Raw genomic sequence first — 7712 nt, 5'->3', positions numbered from 1 at the left:
TCCATGGAGAAATCAATGGACAAAAGACCCTGGTATACAGTGCTAGGGTCACAGAGAGTCAGACACAAGTAAAGCAACTTAGCATGCATGAATATATATGTGTATATATACACATAGATAACTTACATATGACACTTATGCAACTTTTCCATAATAAACTTAATAGTTGTATAGTAATTCACTCAAGGAATTTTTCTATAAAATTAGCAAATAATTTCATACACTGCAAAGATTTTATTTTTAAAAATTCTCTTTATAAATGTTACTGCATTAAATGTTTTAACATGACTCTTTAGTTTTGTTATGATACATTCTTCAGATTGGTTAATGAGATAAAGGAGAAAACTTAAACTATATGATATATCCAAAGGTCTCAGTTTTAAACATTTTATTCTTAATCCTATTTTGCTAACTTTCACTTTTTCTAATCAAGTATTTAAACTAATATGAATAATTTTTTATTTCTGATGAGTTAAAATTCTAGTTGAATTAATCAATTAACAGTGACACCACCACTTCTTACACAATGAGCTTAGTCACTCAGTCATCTCCAACCCTTTGTGACCCCATGAGCTGTAGCCCGTGAGACTCCTCTGTCCATGGGGATTCTCCAGACAAGAATACTGGAGTGGCTTGCTGTGCCCTTCTCCAGGGGATCTTCCCAAGCCAGGGATCAAACCCAGGTCTCCCACATTGCAGTTGGATTCTTTACAATCTTAGCCACCAGGGTAGCCTATCCCTTCTTCAGGGGGTCTTCCTGACCCAGGAACCGAACCAGGGTCTCCTGCATCAAAGGTGGATTCTTTACCAGCTGAGCTACCAAGGAAGCCCTTCTTATACAATAAGCTGAAGGAAAAGAGACATCTAATGAGATAATCTCTGGTTCTGAGATATCTGGTCAGAAATATTAGTCTAAATACTCTGAAACCTAGATCCAGTCTAGGACTACATCACTGGATATTCTTTATCTTAGTTTGGGCTGCCATTACAAAATATCAAACATTGGATGGATTGAACAACTGAAATTTATTTCTCACAGTTATGGAGTCTGGAAGTCCAAGAGCAGGGTACCAGCATGGTTGGGTTCTGGTGAAGGCTCTCTTCCTGGCTTGAAGATGCCCACATTCTCCCTGTGTTCTCACATGGCAGAAAAAGAGAGAGAGATTGAAAACAGCTTTCTGGTCTCTCCTTATTAAGAAACAAATCCCATCATGTCTATGCCACCCTCATGATTGCTCTAAACCTAATTACATGCCCAAATTCCCATCTCCAAAAGATATCACTTTGGGAATCAGGGCTTCAACGTAGGAATTTGGGGAAGGAAAGGCACAATTTAGGCCATAGCATCCGGCTACTTCAAATCATCCAGCTGAAAATCAAGTTCCCATCCACCTGGATGCCTCTAGTGGGTAGCACAAAGGCAGTGACCAGCTACCTGCATACCAAGTTGGAAGATTTGACTGTTAAGAATCAAAATGTTTAAAGAAAAAGTGTGGAGAAATGGGCAGAGGATTACTTGGAGGTACTGCTCCTTTCTTCATTTTCTCATTTTCTAGTTTAAGAATCTGAATAATCATACCAGGAAAAGTGTTCCTTTGCCTTTATTCTTCAGATTTATTCAGCAATCATTGGAAATGCCAAACTCAATCCTGTATTTTGTCTCTGAAGTTGGCAAGAAGGCTTGAGTTGAAACATCACCTTTCTATAGCACAAGTGACTTGCACTCTATCTGCATCTTATTACCTTATCAGAAGTACTTTAAAATGTATGTTTTTAATAATACAAATGAATGTATTTACAAAATGAAAATAGACTCACAGACATAGAAAACAAATTTATGGCTACCAAAGGGGAAAGTGTTAGTCACTCAGTCATGTCTGACTCTTTGTAACCCCATAGACCCAGACTCCACTGTCCATGGAATTCTCCAGGTAAAAATAATGGAATGGGTAGCCATTCCCTTCTCCAGAGGATCTTCCCAACCCAGGGATCGAACTCAGGTCTCGTGTAATGCAGGCAGGTTCTTTATGGATTGAGCCATCAAAGGGGAAGAAAGGTATAAATTATCAGTTTGGGGGTAAAATATATTCACTACTATATATAAATACAGGCTTCCCAGGTAGCACTAATGGTAAAAAACCCATCTGCCAATGCAGGAGGCATAAGAGATGAGGGTTCAATCCCTGGGTTAAAAAAAATCCCCTGGATGAAGGCATGACAATCCACTCCAACATTCTTGCTTGGAGAATTGCATGGAGAGGGGATAGTCTATAGGGTCACAAAGAGTCAGACATGATTAGGGCAACTTAGTACAGCACAGCATATATACATAGATAAGCAACAAAGACCTATTGTAGAGTACAAGGAACTATACTCAACATCTTATAATAACTTATAATTGAAAAGAATATAAAAAGGAATATATATATATATATATTCAAACTGAATCACTTTCCTGTTATACCTGAAACTAACACAACATTGTAAATCAACTACATTTCAATAACAGTTTATTTAAAAATGCAACGCTTCAGCCTTCTACAGAGACTTTTAATATTTGGATTAAGTCAGCTAATCTGAAGAATTTATGACTTGTTCTCCTCCCTCAAAGAAGTCTTTCCTCCAAACACATTTGTCACAGTACCGTTCTTAAAATCTAGCATAACATATACTTCTAAGCCCCAGTTAAAACACACATACACAGTTCCCAGGGAAACTCAATATTTGTTCTTTTTTAAAAAAAATCTATGTTGGAGTACAGTTGATTTACAATGCAGTGTTTCACATGTACAGCAAAGTAAGTCAGTTACACATCTACCTTTATCCACTCTTTTTTAAGATCCTTTTATCTTATAGACCATTACAGATAATTGGGTAGAGTTCCCTATGCTATACAAAAAAATTTTTTTTAATTATTTTTTTACCTATTATAGTTCACTTTTTGGTGGTTATATCACTGGGATAATATCTTCCTTTTTAAACAAAAATTATAAAAGTAACATGATTAAGAACATTAGCAGTATAAATGTAGTAGTTTACTATTATCAAGCACTTTCATAGGCAATAATATTTTTTGACATTGATATCAGCTCTGTGAGATTTGAAAATAATTGTTTTTATCTTCATATTATGAATTAAAAAATAGAAGCATATTAAGGACATAGTGTGTCTTTAAGCCCATAAATATTAAAAGAAAAGCTCAGAAATTGAATTAGAGATATTTAAATAAATGCTTTAAAAAATCATACTCTTGACAGTACTCCATAGGGCTTTCCTTCATTATCAGCAGTTTCATGCATTTATATTTTCACTAATATATTGAAATTAAAAGAAAATTAGAAATATATTTTCCTGGAGAATCTGAAATCACTATGTACACTCAAATTCCCAAAATGTCTGCATTTCTTTTATAATAACCATGGAGTCCTTGTATTTTCACAAGCCATTTCCACTTTTTGGAATAACTAGGCTTCTATAGGCATCTGGTCCCATCACTTCATGGAAAATATATGGGGAAACAGTGTTAGACTTTATTTTTTGGGGCTCCAAAATCACTGCAGATGGTGATTGCAGCCATGAAATTAAAAGACGCTTACTTCTTGAAAGTTCCGACCAACCTAGATAGCATATTCAAAAGCAGAGATATCACTTTGCCAACAAAGGTCCATCTAGTCAAGGCTATGGTTTTTCCAGCAGTCATGTATGGATGTGAGAGTTGGACTGTGAAGAAAGCTGAGGGCTGAAGAATTGATGCTTTTGAACTGTGGTGTTGGAGAAGACTCTTGAGAGTCTCTTGGACTGCAAGGAGATCCAACCAGTCCATTCTGAAGGAGATCAGCCCTGGGATTTCTTTGGAGGGATCAATGATGCTAAAGCTGAAACTCCAGTACTTTGGCCACCTCATGCAAAGAGTTGACTCATTGGAAAAGACTCTGATGCTGCGAGGGATTGGGGGCAGGAGGAGAAGGGGACGACAGAGGATGAGATGGCTGGATGGCATCACGGACTCGATGGACGTGAGTCTGAGTGAACTCGGGAGATGGTGATGGACAGGGAGGCCTGGTGTGCTGCGATTCATGGGGTCGCAAAGAGCCAGACACGACTGAGCGACTGAACTGAACTGAACTGAACTGAGGCTTATATAAAGTAGTTCATTAGTATCTGATTTTTATGCTTATGTAGTATAATTGCCTCACTGTAATTAGCAGGATGCTTATTTTTGCCTAAAGTTAGACATTTCATTTTTCTTCTTTTTTGACTCTTGGGTCAGAGATACAAAATTAAGAAGAAATTTATATAATTATTCTGTGTGTTTCAAAAGTTCTAAGAATGTCTACTCAATTTAAGTCATGAAATAGTTTTTTTCTCTTCCTTCAAAATCTGTAAATTCAGGAAAATATAAAGCTCTTTCAACATAATTCAATCAGAAAATCATCTTTTATTTCACTCTGCCTAACCTAGTTCTTATATCAACATTCTTAGCCTATAGTAAAAAAATTAATTAAAATTTTATTTTAATTGCTACATTGCTGGCATTTTAAAAAGCAAGGCCTATTTTAAACAATTTTACAACTTTTGTCCCCAACCTCACTTCATTCTTGCATTTATTTATCAAATATTCTTTCTATTCCACTATGTAATTGAATAGGAAGATAAATAGGGCATATCCTTTTTTTGCCTCTCTATATTACAGATTCTAAATGAGCAGGAAAAATAGCCCAGTAGAATATAATAAATGCCATAATAGAGGGGTGTATGTGGTACTTCCATAACACAGAGGATGAAGAGGACACACTCCATCTTCAGATGGATTGGTTGTCAGGGGAGTTTTCCCAGAGAAGGTTGCTTTCAATCAGAATTCTATAGTGTTTGAAACAGTCCGCCAGATGGACCAGATAGGAAACAGAGAAACAGCACAAAAAATCAGATATTTTAAAGTGCAAGGATTTTTCATGCAAAGTGAGTAAAACATTATTTAAAGAAAAGGAAAGAAAAGGTTATGGGCCAGGTGGCTTAGCTGGAGAAGAACTTTTAAATGTTAAATTTGAAAGGGACATTGAGATATGGAGGAACTGTGGGCAATGGAGTAGGGCAGAACTTGGCTTGAATCCTGCTTCTAGCCTATAACTGTTTCACCTTGGACAAATTACTTGACAGCTCAAAGACTTGGTTTCCATGTTGAAATATGGGCTTAAACTAATATATTCATATACCTTTATGGCTTTTTCAGGTTTAAGTAAAATAATAAAATTTATGTGATGAACACAGTGCCTAATTGTACTCAGTTTTCAATGCTATTGTTACTTGTTTTGCTTTAATAATATTAGGCTTTTTCCATCTTTCCAGCAGCTGTGTAGAGGACTTGCTGGGACAGGAAGATGCTGCAAGCTGTGGAATCTCTTCATAGAATCTCTTCATATAGTACAATCATCCACTGTATAGAACAAAGTTAGCAAAACAACAATATTTATAATTAGCAGGACCTAAATAAATTCAGATAATATTGACTGAGTGGCTGAGCATGCACACACACACACACACACACACACACACACACGCACACACGCACACATACATATACGGAGAGATAGAGCCAGAGAAACATAAAAGCAGAGAAAGACAGACAGAAAAGGACAAACAGAGGACAGAGACAAACAGAGAGGGAGGGAAAGATAGATTTATTTTAAGGAACTGGCTGTCTTGATTGTGGGGGCTAGAAAGTCTGCAATCTGTAGGGTAGCAAGCAGGCTAGAAATGCAGGAAGAATTTCTGTTACAGTTTCTGGCAGAATTCCTTCTCCTTCAGAAAGCCTGTTTTGGCTCCCAAGGCCTTTAAATGACTGGCCTTCACATTATGCAAGATTCTGCTTTATGCAATATCCACTGATTAGAAATGTTGATCACATCTAAAGACATGACTTCATAGCAACATCCAGACTGGTGTTTGTCCAAACAACTGGACAGCACAATCTACTCAAGTTGACATGTAAAATTAACCATCACGATAGGGCTGATGAAACCAATACAATTATGTTTAATTTATAATTTATGATGCCCAGTCCTGGCAAGACCTGATGCTGGGAAAGATTGAAAGGCAGGAGGAGAAGGGAGATGGCAGAGGATGAGATGGTTCGATGGCATTAACGGCTAGATGGACATGAGTTTGAGCAAGCTCCAGGAGTTGGTGATGGACAGGGAAGTCTGCCATGCAGAAGGCCATGGGATCACAAAGAGCCAAACACTACTGAACGACTTAAATGTACTGAATGATAATATGTGAAATAGCCAAGAGTTTTTGGAAAGTTGAAGTTGACATTCAAGCCCCAGTATATCTGATTCCATACTCAGCATGAGTTACCCATATGTGGTACCATCTCCTAATAGAAGAAGATATGAAGGAGAGAAAACATGTGTGAGCCATGTCTATATGTGGAAAATGAGGAAGAAGAGGAAACAATAGGAAACAATTGTTTTCTATAGTGTATTTTAAATCATTAAGTGGTTGGTAGAGAGAATCTGTTAAGAAATGATTGCGGAGGATGAAGAAATGGTCTATTTTAAATCAGGTAAGTTTTAGTCTTACAAGACCTTAAGATCAACATGATACTTCTCTAAGTAAATATTTTCCATGAAAAAAAAATCATCATTGTTCCTTGCCTCCTTCCTTTTCAAATGTCATCCATGCTGCATGAAGTATCTTTCCACATTTATCCACGCACAACACACAACTCCTCCAAATTCTAGATGGACTAGTCTTCTTTGTGAAGCCTTCTGTGAATTTCTGGGCACACATAGTCATGGTACCCTGTGCTTTTATAGGACAGATCTCTGTTAATGCTGACACCCTCTACAGTGACCTTGAGGTGAGGACCCTTGACTGATCCAGCTTTGAATACCCAGAAATTAACAAAATACTAGAACTCCATCACCAGGCAATGAATCACTGCTGAATGAATATAGATTAATCTTCTCATTTTATTTATATCAATATGCCTATGGTTTGTCTGGAGTGCAAGATACTATGACAGCTTTATAGAAACTCTTAAATATCCAGCTTTAAATATGAACTAACAGGTGGACTGTCCTGTAAAGTACAACTGACTTTGTAAAATGTTGTTCCTGGACTCAATCATAGAGTTAGACATGACTGAGTGACTGAACTGACTGACTGTTTGGCTAGTCTCAGCATTGACTCCAAATTATGTATCATTCTTATGCCTATATATTTATGTGATTAGATGTGCTAGAAAAAAATACCATTGATACGTGTCAGTGTTGATTATGGTGTAACTTGAACTAAACCTAAAAACAATTAAAGGGCTAAAAGAAACAGTGTGTAGCACCTTACTATGTCAGCATTTAAAAAGGTTTCAATTTCTCTCATATTGAAACAGGCAAGCAAATTAGCCTTATGTACAATATTTTCGTTTTTCTGGCTTGTAACCCATGTGTTCCTTCATTGTATTTTGTTTCTTATTTTTGAGTGGGGTGGAGGGGATCAAGTTATTTCATTGAGGGGTTACAAAATTTCATAATCATATAATTGATGCCAATTCTAATCATTGCAATTTAGTTAATGATGGCGACTTTAGAAGTATATCCTGCTTCCCTGATGACTAAAACAGACAGGAAGCTTCTTGAAATTCAGGAGACCCAGGTTCGATTCCTGGGTTGGGAAGAAACCCAGGAGAAGGGAATGGTAATCCACTCCAG

The sequence above is a fragment of the Capra hircus genome, chromosome 20 (genome assembly GCF_001704415.2).
Source record: "Capra hircus breed San Clemente chromosome 20, ASM170441v1, whole genome shotgun sequence".
Taxonomy (NCBI): Eukaryota; Metazoa; Chordata; class Mammalia; order Artiodactyla; family Bovidae; genus Capra; species Capra hircus.
The sequence above is the reverse complement of the archived record's forward strand: the minus strand, read 5'-3'. Positions refer to the sequence as shown.